This window comes from Antechinus flavipes, chromosome 5 (assembly GCF_016432865.1).
Source record: "Antechinus flavipes isolate AdamAnt ecotype Samford, QLD, Australia chromosome 5, AdamAnt_v2, whole genome shotgun sequence".
NCBI lineage: Eukaryota > Metazoa > Chordata > Mammalia > Dasyuromorphia > Dasyuridae > Antechinus > Antechinus flavipes.
The window spans coordinates 49,635,771-49,647,891 of record NC_067402.1 but is presented as its reverse complement, the minus strand read 5'-3'; the positions used below and the strand labels follow the sequence as shown (position 1 = coordinate 49,647,891).

The 12,121-nt window shown below is 41.5% G+C and overlaps 1 protein-coding gene across 6 annotated transcripts in view; it reads right to left on the bottom strand.

Moving 5' to 3' along the window:
- The window catches only part of LOC127564049 (uncharacterized), a 114,835-nt gene that overhangs the window by 90,196 nt on the left and 12,518 nt on the right, over positions 1 to 12,121 (bottom strand). For 5 of the 6 annotated variants that reach the window (XR_007954185.1, XR_007954180.1, XR_007954182.1 and 2 more), the window contains one exon: positions 8,822 to 9,697. The exons of the other annotated variant lie outside the window; for it this stretch is intronic. The gene's annotated coding sequence lies outside the window, so the exon portion shown is untranslated. Of the gene's footprint in view, positions 1 to 8,821; positions 9,698 to 12,121 lie in introns of those variants that run through there. 6 annotated transcript variants of the gene reach the window in all.

The window sequence follows — 12,121 nt, the reverse complement described above, 5'->3', positions numbered from 1 at the left end:
GATTGATCAGTGGAATAGGTTAGGTTAATAGTTAATAGTTAATAGGTTAATAGTTGTTTGACAAACCCAAAGACCCCAGCTTTGGGGAATAAGAATTCACTATTTGACAAAAACTGCTGGGAAAATTGAAAACTAATATGGCAGAAACTAGGCATTGACTCATACTTAACACTGTATACCAAGATAAAGTCAAAATGGGTTCACGATCTAGGAATAAAGAATGATATTATAAATAAATTAGAACACAGGATAGTTTACCTCTCAGATCTGTGAAGGAGGAAGGAATTTGTGACCAAAGAAGAACTAGAGATCATTATTGATCACAAAATAGATCATTTTGATTACATTACGTTAAAAAGTTACAGACAAAACTAATACAGACAGGATTAGAAGGGGAGGAATAAACTGGGAAAGCATTTTTACATTCAAAGGTTCTGATAAAGGCCTCATTTCCAAAATATATAGAGAATTGACTCAAATTTATAAGAAATCAAGCCATTCTCCAATTGATAAATGGTCAAAGGATAAGAACAGACAGATTTCAGACAAAGACATTGAATCTATTTGTAGTCATATGAAAAGGTGTTCTGATCATATTGATCAGAGAAATGCAAATTAAGACAACTCTGAGATACCACTACCCACGTCTCAGATCGGCTAAGATGGCAGGAAAAGAAAATCAATGTTGCAGGGGATGTGAGAAAACTGGGACACTGAAGCATTGTTGGTGGAGTTGTGAACAGATCCAACCATTCTGGAGAGCAATTTGGAAATATGCCCAAGGGGCTATCAAACTGCATACCGTTTGACCCACAGTGTTTCTATTGGGCTTACATCCCAAAGAGATCTTAAAGGAGGGAAAGGGACCCACATGTACAAAAAGGTTTGTGGCAGCCCTCTTTGTAGTGGCAAGAAACTGATATCTGAATGGATGCCTGTTAGAATTCTTACAAGGTGCCAAGTCAGTGGAATTGAGCTAGAGCTCTCAGACCAGAGAAGAGAGATAGGCCTCTAAGAAAGCTAACCGGGCTATTTTGAAGGAAATAATAAAGGATCTGGACTTTAACCCCTGGCTGCATTTGAGGTGATTATTACTTCGAGCTGAAATGAAGGCTGCTTCCAGAAGCCTCTCAACAAACCTGCTTCCAGAGAACAATATATTTTAGAGAAGAGAATATTACAGATGCCCATCAATTGGAGAATGGCTGAATCAATTATGGTATATGAATGTTATGGAATATTATTGTTTGGTAAGAAATGACCAACAGGATGATTTCAGAGATGCCTGGAGATGATAAGTGCTGAGATGCTAAGTGAAAAATGATAAGTGAAATGAGCAGAACCAGGAGATCATTATACACAGCAACAACAAGACTATACGAAGATCAATTCTGATCTAAGTGGTAGACATAACATATTCACTGTCATTTCTTTTCCCAATGCTAAAGCTGTGGTGAGGGCAAAAATGCTCCGAACCTGGTAGGGAGCTAGAATTTCCAGTGGCTCTCTTCAACAATGAATTAACTCAAACCAGTTCCAATTGTCTAGTAATGAAGAGAGTCATCTACACCCAAAGAGAGGACTGTGGGAACTGAGTGTAGACCACAACATAGCATTTTCACTCTGTTATTGTTTGCTTGCATTTTTATTTTCCTTCTCAAGGCTGTTGTTGTTTTTTTTTTCCCTTTCTAGCTCTGATTTTTCTTGTGCAGCAAAATAACTGTATAAATATGTGTGTGTGTGTGTGTGTGTGTGTGTGTGTGTGTGTATTGAATTTAACATGTAATATATTTACCATGTATTGGACTATCTGCTATTTAGGGGAGGGTGTAGGAGGAAGGAGGGGAAAATTTGGAACAGAAGTTTTTGTAAGGGTCAATGTTGAAAAAATTACCCATGCATATGTTTTGTAAATAAAAAGAGATAACAATTTTTTTTTTAATTATGAGCTATGCTTTAAATTTTTGTCAGCTCTGCTGGATAATATATAAGTTTTATGAAATTTGGTCCAAGTTATTGAGATACTAGTTATATTGTGAATCTTAAAGTTTAAAGAAAAGTGATATTAAAACAAGGGACAAAAAAGATTGATTTGCAAAAGCAATTGATAGTTTGAATGGAACATCTTGTTATAATATCAAAAGGTAAAGTATTGATTTTTAAAATAAACTTTTAACTTATGTATATGTTAAAATAGAAATGACTATAAATTACATGAGATTTCTCTCCATTTTTGTGATAGGCTATGTTACATTTATTTGGCTATCACTTATGAAAATTGTGAAATTGGTAATTAAATTATTTGGGGTTATTGTAATATTGAAACCTAAAATTGTTAGATATTATGTGGATTATGTAGACACCAGATGGTGATAGCTACCAAAAGTGGAGTTTGGTCATGTAGGGAATTCACATTGGCCATTGTCTTTGGCAAAAGATAGATTTATTATGGAAAGGGGCGAGCTCCTGGTGGAACTTGCCATTTGTCAGGGGAAAGGAGACATTTCACGAAATTGGGGCATGTTCTTGTCTGGTGAGTTGGGTCCTGGGAGGGACTTGACATCCTAAAAAGGTTAGATATAAGGAGAAGTGGAGTTGGGAAGCATTGTGGAGTTGGAAGAAGCACCACATGGAGTGGGGAAAAGGGAAAGGGAAATATGTCAGCTTGAAAAGGAGAACATTAAACCTCCCCTTCTCCTACGAAGTGTGACTGCTTCTTAGAAGTGAAAGAACAAACCCAGTCACTGGAGTTCACTCCCCTTATGCACCCCAACTTCTGCCAACCCCTCCTTGCTGGTTAAATGAAATTTCTTTAACATTAATTGCTCTTATTGTTTAAAGGACTAGCTTATATTTACATGGTCTTAACAACTGAATATTTTTATTTTTCAAGTCTGTGATTGTTTTAAGGCAAAGTCATTTGTGATGCTATGTCTACCACTTAGCAATGCAAGGACCTTCTAAGAGAAGTTGTTAGATTTCTGGTTAACTGCAAATTCTCTGAAAGTGGTTATTTCAAAACCCATTCATCAAATTATCTAAGATTTACTTAAGTGCATAATGGTCTCCTTGTTTAATGAATATGATAACAGATATACTTGAAGTATCCAGAACAGAATTTGAACTTGATATCCGTGCACTACTTTTGACTGTGTTTTGCAGGCACATTTGATAGATTATGCACAATGGTTTGTAAGATTTGTTGTTGTTTTTATATAGATCTGAAGCCCTTGATTGGTGAAATTTGCTATTGAGATGAAATCTCTTGAGATTGTAACTAATATTGTTTTGAATTTTAAATTTGGATAGGATTGCCTAATGGATCATTAAATCAGTAGCTCACAATTTCAGAGAAATGTTATAAGTTACTCAGAGGGATACTTTTCTGAACTATTATAGTCCGATAGCTTATCTGGGCAAGAGCTGGGAGGACAACCTTAGCCTCTACTTAAGGTGGGATCCTTCTATCTCAGTTTCCCAATTCTGTTTCTTTGTCTCCTGATAATTCCTGAGTCTGCCTATGAGGTAGAATTGTTACTGCATAATTGGTTGTCAGAGCTAAGGATGCCTTATCCTGTCATATATGTGCTCTCAGATTGAGACCCTGAAGAATCAGTTTTGACTGATTATATTATATTGTAATCATGTCCCTCTTATTGCAAATTTCTGTAATCAGAGCCCGTGGTCAGTAGAAGCCATGAGACACATTACAAGTATGGAGATGATAACTTGATCTGCAGCTCATAGAATAGTTTATCTCTCAGACTTGTGGAGGAGAAAGAAATTTGTGACCAAAGATGAACTAGAGACCATTACTGATCACAGAATAGAAAATTTCGATTACATCAAATTAAAAAGCTTTTGTACAAATAAAACTAATGCAAACAAGATTAGAAGGGAAGCAACAAACTGGGAAAACATTTTCACAGTTAAAGGTTCTGATAAAGGCCTCATTTCCAAAATATATAGAGAACTGACTCAATTTATAAGAAATCAAGCCATTCTCCAATTGATAAATGGTCAAAGGATATGAACAGACAATTTTCAGAGGATGAGATTGAAACTATTACCACTCATATGAAAGAGTGTTCCAAATCATTATTGATCAGAGAAATGCAAATTAAGACAACTCTGAGATACCACTACACACCTGTCAGATTGGCTAAGATGACAGGAAAAAATAATGATGAATGCGGGAAAACTGGGACACTAATGCATTGTTGGTGGAGTTGTGAACGAATCCAACCATTCTGGAGAGCAATCTGGAATTATGCCCAAAAAATTATCAAATTGTGCATACCCTTTGATCCAGCAGTGTTTCTATTGGGCTTATATCCCAAAGAAATACTAAAGAAGGGAAAGGGACCTGTATGTGCCAAAATGTTTGTAGCAGCCCTGTTTGTAGTGGCTAGAAACTGGAAAATGAATGGATGCCCATCAATTGGAGAATGGCTGAGTAAATTGTGGTATATGAATGTTATGGAATATTATTGTTCTGTAAGAAATGACCAGCAGGATGAATACAGAGAGGACTGGCGAGACTTACATGAACTGATGCTAAGTGAAATGAGCAGAACCAGGAGATCATTATACACTTCGACAACGATATTGTATGAGGACATATTTTGATGGAAGTGGATTTCTTTGACAAAGAGACCTGAGTTTCAATTGATAAATGACGGACAAAAGCAGCTACACCCAAAGAAAGAACACTGGGAAACGAATGTAAACTATCTGCATTTTTGTTTTTCTTCCCGGATTATTTATACCTTCTGAATCCAATTCTCCCTACGCAACAAGAGAACTGTTCGGTTCTGCAAACATATATTGTATCTAGGATATACTGCAACATATCCAACATATAAAGGACTGCTTGCCATCTAGGGGAGGGGGTGGAGGGAGGGAGGGGGAAAAAAATCGGAACAGAAACGAGTGTCAATATAATGTAATTATTAAATAAAAAATTAAAAAAAAAAAAAAAAAAAAAAAAAAGTCCATATGCTCCCTGGTGGCGGCTTCAAACTCCTTTTGGTTTTATTAACATCTGTATTAATTGGGTAAAAGCTTTATCTTATAAGACTGAAAAGACTCTAGAGTTTTCTACTAAAAGAGTTCGTACTCCCTGAAGGCCACACTATAATACCCATTGCCCCTACTCCTTTGAGGAAACAAAAGCAGGAATTGGGGGAAAATGTTCTTTGGTATTTATTTCAGGAAAAACTGTCTGGATGAAAGAGTTCATGATAGCCTCATCTTCCCCCACAGTCTTCCTCTGGGTGGGGACCCTGGTTACTGTCCCTGATAACCCCCATATAAATTCCAATCTTATTTATTCTTTTTCTTTTGCTCATATCGTTGTGCCACGGTTCTCTTTTATTGTCCTGACACAATTTCCCTAATTGTCCTGACTCGATTTCCCTAAGTTGTCCTACCTTGGTTACCCTGAATTGTTTTGACTCAATTTATAATTGTTCTGCTCAATCACCCCTTCCTCCTAATCATGATGATCCAGATAAGGAGAAAGACCTTCTATCTTAAGCATCATCAGAATGTTGTAATTCTGTAATCCCAATGATCAGATGTCTCCCATGCCTCCCCCCACTCTGTCAGAACCCGATCCATAGTCCTGTTCCTGACTCAGCCCCTGAGTCACATGTATATGTATATACACATATATATATGTCATTGAGAACTCACATTGTGTGCTGGATTCTTGGAGACAATAGTCTCATTCTGCTCTGCGACCAAACCGTGGATCCATTTGGTCCCAATAAATCTCTCCCTTTCAAATAAAATATTAAAAACTTCCTAATCTCCATCTTGCCTCAGTTTCTCCAGCATTGCAATACTTGGCCCTTGCATTTTTAATCTACTTGTGAGAGCCGTTTCTTCCAGATTCCAAGTCATGAAATTCCCACTACTTGGTCAACCTGAAATCACCTGACACTTGATTCAGACACTGAGCCTCCCCTGCTGCTGCCTTCATGTCACCCGTCTCCCCACCTCAGTCCACACCCCACCAGGCCAGGTCGGCTCCTCGCCCCTTTCAGGGTAAACCAGGTTCAGAAGATGAGACCTTTCTCCCTTTGTCCTAAATGAATCTGGTCTGGACTGCTTGAGGTGGGAAGAATGGGACAATGGCCCTGCGGACTTGGACCTGGCCAGTCCTGGGGGTCCATGGATAACATTGGCTGCCAGATGCCAAGTGGGTCTCTGTGAAGACAGGGATTGCAAGACAGAAGGCTGGAGCTGGTGGGAGCCCGGTCTCTGTTTTCTGCTCATTGCTTTAAGCAGCATCATGCCATCACCCGCTTGCTTATGGACTGATGTACTAGAATGGGCCAGGATTCCTTAGCTGTAGTGGTGTCGGAAAGCTGCCAATGATGGGAGGCTGTTGGACCTTCCAAATGGTAGATGGCGGGTTACAGTTAATACCGAGGAGAGGGATGAGCCTGAAGGCCTTTCTCGAAAGCCAGGCTGTCCTAGTAACATCAGGACTGGAGGACAGGAGCTTCAACGGTCAGAAATAAAGAGAGACTGAATGGGATAGAGGGGTGGGGGGGAAGATTTCTCAAAAAGTCTATAGGCTTAGGTCAGGCCCTAGGCCTAAGTCACATGATCTCTATTCCCAGAGGGCTGTAGGGCAGAAAGGGTCAAAGCCTAGGCCTATGCTTCTAAAAGTCACATGACCCACAGGGCCCAGACAGCGCTGCTGACCACTGGTGAATGGTTACTTCCTTGTCAGTCCGTCCAATGAACCCGAGTCTTTTGCTCCTTAACCCATTCACTATTTCCCGCTGGCCAGGTCAGCAAGTGCTGGCAGGTGGGAGCCGAGAGGCTCTGGGTCTGCTAGGGAGTGGTTGGGCCTCTCCTTGCAAGGGCTGAAGGAATGCTTCCTCTTCGCATCTGAAGCTGCCTCTGGGTCCGGGTCCAGCCCCCAGCTCACAACATCCAACTCATTTCATAGGTAAGCAGTCAGCCTGAATTGGACGCGACTTGCTCGTTGTATATATAAACCCACCAAATGTGAGAACCACATTTGAATCTGATATAGACAAAACACTGGCCTCCTCATCCCTGGGTCCAGTTGGGCAAAATACGTCCTAATCCCAGAGGTTTGTTACAACTGCAAGTTCTCTGAAGATGACTATTTCTATCAAGTTCTCCATCTGTCTTCAGAAAAATATTTGAATTGTTAAGCACATAATGGTTTCATTGTTTAACGAATCGCATAAGAAATATGGCTTTCTTGAAGTACCCAGAGCAGGATTCCAAGCTGATAGTCCTGCATCTCGCTTTGGCTGCGCTCTGCAGGCACATGGGATAGTTTAGGATCTAAGAGCTGATGAGTGAAACCTTGCTATTGAGATGAAATCCCTTGGGACTGTAACTAATATTGTTTTGAGTTTTAAATTTGGATAGGATTGGCTCATGAAGTCAGTAACCCACCATTTGGGAGGAATGCCTGAACTGGATGTCTTATCTGGGGCAAGGACTGGGAGGACAACCTTGGGCTCTGCTCAAGGGAAGATCCTTTTGATTCAGTTTCCCAGCTCTGTCTCCCACCTGATTATTCCTGAGTCTGGCTATGAGGTGGAATTGTTCCATGTTTGGTTCTCAGACCTAAAAGTGCTTTATCATGTACGTGCTCTCATGCTGAGGCCCTGAAGGGTTGGTTTTCATTATAATCATGTCCCTGCTATTTTCCTCTTACATCAAATTTCTGTAATCAGAAGCCATGAGGCACATTACAAGTATGGAGATGATATCTTGGCTCTGTTGATCAGCCCTGGAGGTTACTCTGGCAGCTGCCATAAAAAACCCTTAACTCTCTGGCTTTTCTGGGTCTGAAAGCCCCCTTTGCCTATCTCTGTTAAATATTTGGGCCATCTCCCTTTCGCTCAGAACAGAGAAAGCAGACAGTCTGATCACGGGCTGATCGGGCCCAGGCTTTTAAAGGCCTTGAAAACTAAACTGCCCTCTCCCCCTCTCCCCCCCAGCCCTACCTGAAGCCTTTTACTCTATGTTGAGGAAAGGTGGGGCCAGGTCCTAGGGGTCTTGACTCAGTCCTTGGGACCTGGTTGCAGTCTCCTTGGTTACTTCTCAAAACAACTTGGTGTCTTTGGAGCTAAAACATCTAGAGCAATGGCTGCCATAGTCTTTCTGAGGAAACCCCCAAGTTCACCCCAGGCCATCATTGGAGAGTCTCACCAGGTTCAGAGCATTTTTGCCCTCATCAGAGATTTGGAATTGGGGAAAGGAATGAGCGTGAATATCTATTCTGACTCCAGATGTGCCTTTTTGTGCTTCAGATGCTGAGGGGGGCAATACGGAAAGAAAGGGGATTTTTCACAGCCAAACATTCCCCCCAAGAAGTGTGTGCTGGACCTAGAGAGGGTCCCGTAAAGGACAACAGAAGAGGAATTCACTTCAGGTCAAGGGAAACAGGCTTTCCAACACAGGCCCCTGCTGCTTTCTGCTTGCCCTGACCAGGGCACCTTTAATTCCCCACCTCCCGACTCCTCCCCTCCCCTCCCAGAGCTCCCACATAAGCAAAATCTGAAAGGGCTGTTAAACCCCCTATCCTGAAAGCCTATCTGGAGGAGGGGCACATCCTTAGGGGATGATTATGTGCACATGTGCCCCGCAGCAGGGGCTTCGAACTGCTTTTGGTTTTTGTGAACCCTGTATGAACTGGGCAAAAGCCACCCCTTGTAAGACTGAAAAAGCTCTGGTATTTTTGCTAAAGGAGATCATACTCCCTGAAGCCCTCACTGTTCCACCCATTGCTCCTAGATCTTTGAAGAAAGAAAAGCAGAAATTGGGGGAAAATGTTCTTTGGTCTTTATTTTAGGAAAAACCGCCTGGATGAGAGACATTCATGATAGCCTCATCTTCCCCCTCCATCTTCCTCTGGGAGGGGTCCATGGTTACTGTCCTTAGTAACCATCATCACATATCGGGAGAGCTGGAACTAACCGTCTATTCCCAACCACCTTTCTAGAATCCTCCAGAAAATAATTTTTTAAAAATACCCCAAATGGACCTTGTTGCCCAGAACTTTTGCCCTAGGGCCTTTGGGAGTAGTTTCAGATTGGGAGGCCAAGGCAGGATGGACTTTGGTTGTCTTCAGAGGAGCACTGGCTTTCAGAACATGCTGGGGGTCCAGAATCATTGCCCTGGGACATTCGAAGGAGGATTCGGGGGCGATCTCGGGGATGTCTTCGATTCGGTGGCTAGATCAGGATAGACTTTGGCCGTTTCTTCAGAGGAACACCATCAGTCTTGTCAGGACAAGCTGGGGTGGCTTCTTGGGGTCCAGAACCTTCTCCCTGGGGCATTCTGAGGAGGGTTCGAGGACTGTCTTGGAGGTCCTTTTGGGAGGAGCACTGGCTTTGTCATGACAAAGGACAGGCTGGGGTGGCTTTCTGAGGATCCTTGGAGAAAACAGGAGAGAATGGTTCCACCAGGATTAAAGGCACTGCCAGAGTCATAGGAGAAAGCACGAAACTCAGCGGGTCCCCAGTGTCCTTCTCCTGGGTTGTTGACCTGGCAGGAATGCTGTCCTCTTGGTCCTCGAGGTGGGATACTTGCTCATTGTTGCTTATTGACAAAGGTGCAATATGGTGAGGGGGATCTTGGAATATCAGTGATTTTGCCTTCTTGAATAAGCTTTTCTGCTGCTCCGGGACCAAGTCTGTGAATGAAGAAGGGACCATATGAGCAAAGGGGAAGGAATCAGGAAAGAGATTGTGGGTGGGAAAGATGGCAGCAGCACAGGGATTATGATCTCCCAAGAGTGAGACCTGGCCTTTGGAGGACAACGGGACCCTTGTTAATGTGCTCTTCCTCATTGCCTACTAGGGGGAAGCCCAAGAGAATTTCATTACTTCTGGTTTATCACTTATCTGTCCAGAGTTGTTTGTGTGGAATCATCCCCTTAGACTGGAAGTTTCTCCAGGCCAGGGTCCGGCTTGGTCCGTCCTTTGTATTCCCCCCCAGTGCTTACTATGGAGCTTGGCCCACATGAGATAATGTTTATTGACTGTGGCCTCCACTTACTTATTCTCCCCTCTTTCTCTCTCTTGTAAACTCTCTGCACTCTGGTTTCTCACATTCGCATTCAGTTGAGTTTTCCTAATTGAAATGCTAAGTTACTATTAAAACCCCTCATGTACAAGAGTAAATAACTTTTTGGTTTTTTTGTTTTGAATTAAATTTTGATATATTTAATATTTTCACAAGTTACATTTTCTTTTTCTACATTTGTTACAAACCACATTCAAAATTATACAAAACATTTCCATAAAGGTTGTGGGGGGGGAAGGGGGGGAGAGAAACTAGCTCTCCCACCCAGATGCTAAATAAAAAGATTAAGAAAAATTAAGTTAAAAATAGAGAGATAGAGGGAAATAGAAAATGCTTGGATTTGTATTCAGACTCAATCATTCCTTCTCTGTGAATGGATAAGAATTTTTTATCAGTCCTTCAGAGTAGTTGTGGATGCTTGTGTTACTGGGAACAATAAAAACATTGACAACTGGTCTCCCCAGAACATTGCTATCATTTCATATATGGCGTATTTCACTCTGTTCATGGAGGAGTTTCCATGTTTTGTTTTGTTTTGTTTTTCCCGAGTACGTTCTGCTCATTTCCCAGAGAACAATGCTATTCCATCTGAGGAACTTGCTTCAGAAATTGTCTTCACATTTACTATTATTGCTAATTGTATTTCCCCCCATTTATTCTCTCTCTTTTCACTGTCTCTCCTTACTAAAGTGTTTCCCTACTGACCACTCCCAAAATGATCTCTTCTTTTATCACCCCCCTTCCATATTCCATTCCCTTCCCATTTTCCTGCAGTCTCAAGATAGATTTCTATTACCCCCCACTCCACTGAGTATGATTATTTGAATCAATTCTGATGACAATAATGTTCTCTCACTCAACTTTTCCTCCTCTCCCCCTCTCCAAAGGAAAAGCTTTTTCTTGCCTCTTTTTCTTTTGGCAGATAATTTGCACCATTCCACTTCTCTCTTTCCTTTTTCCCAGTACATTCCCATCTCACACCTTTTCATCATGTAACAACAACAAAAAAGATATTTATCCCTTTCACCTTATCCACTAACTATGTCTACTCCTCCTAACTGCCAGAATATTGAGAATGTCTTTCAGAGTTAACAAATGTGACTTTAAAATACGGTTTGGAGAAAGGTAGGAAAGAAAAAAGTTAGGAACTTGGATGCTGCTCTGTCCCATCTCCTCTTTGGCTAAGGGGATCCACAAGCCTCTGATGGTTCCGTTTGATCCCCCAATAGAGAAATTTATTTGAATGCTCTAAGAATTGAGCACTTGAAGTCAGTCTCAGGGTCACATCAGGGAGAGAAAGTGAGAGGAAGTCTTCTGCCCTTTGCACTGTATTTGTCAGCCTTTCCCACTATACCATCTCCTTTGATCCTTACATCAATCCTGTGAGGAAATGGAAGCAAACAGGGGAAATAGTTTGCTTCAGGGACTCTCAGTTCTGTCTGAGCCTGATTTTGAAACTCAGCTCATCCCAACACCCAGCCCCGTGTTTTTTGCTTAAGAACCTAGGAGCTTCTTCAGAATAACAACAAAATGCCATTTCTTTTGTGATGAGTCTCAGATAATTTGCATTATCTCCTAAGAGGTTACAGAAGAGGCTTCTCTTATGATCTCACTTGTATTCAGGGCAGAGGAACAACCATCTTATCCCTTTCCTATTACTGGCACAAGTAAGGTCCTCTTCTCACTGATCTCTAGAACAATGTCTTCCCACAAAATCACATTCATTCTTCCTTCTACACATATTTGGCCATCCCCACCCCAGAATAGTCTATCATGAAGTCATGTGTAAGAGCTTCTCCAAGATGAGAAAAACGAGGCAGCCCCTTAGCTGGTGAAGTAGCAGGTTATAGAACACACACACACTCTTCTATCTCTTACTTTCTTCCCCCTCCTTCCTTCCCTTCTCTCCTTTTTCCCTCTCTCTCTCTCTCTCTCTCTCTCTCTCTCTCTCTCTCTCTCTCTCACACACACACACACACAATTTAGCTGTCTTTTTTTATCACATGTTTACATCTTATTAGAACTGTGTCCT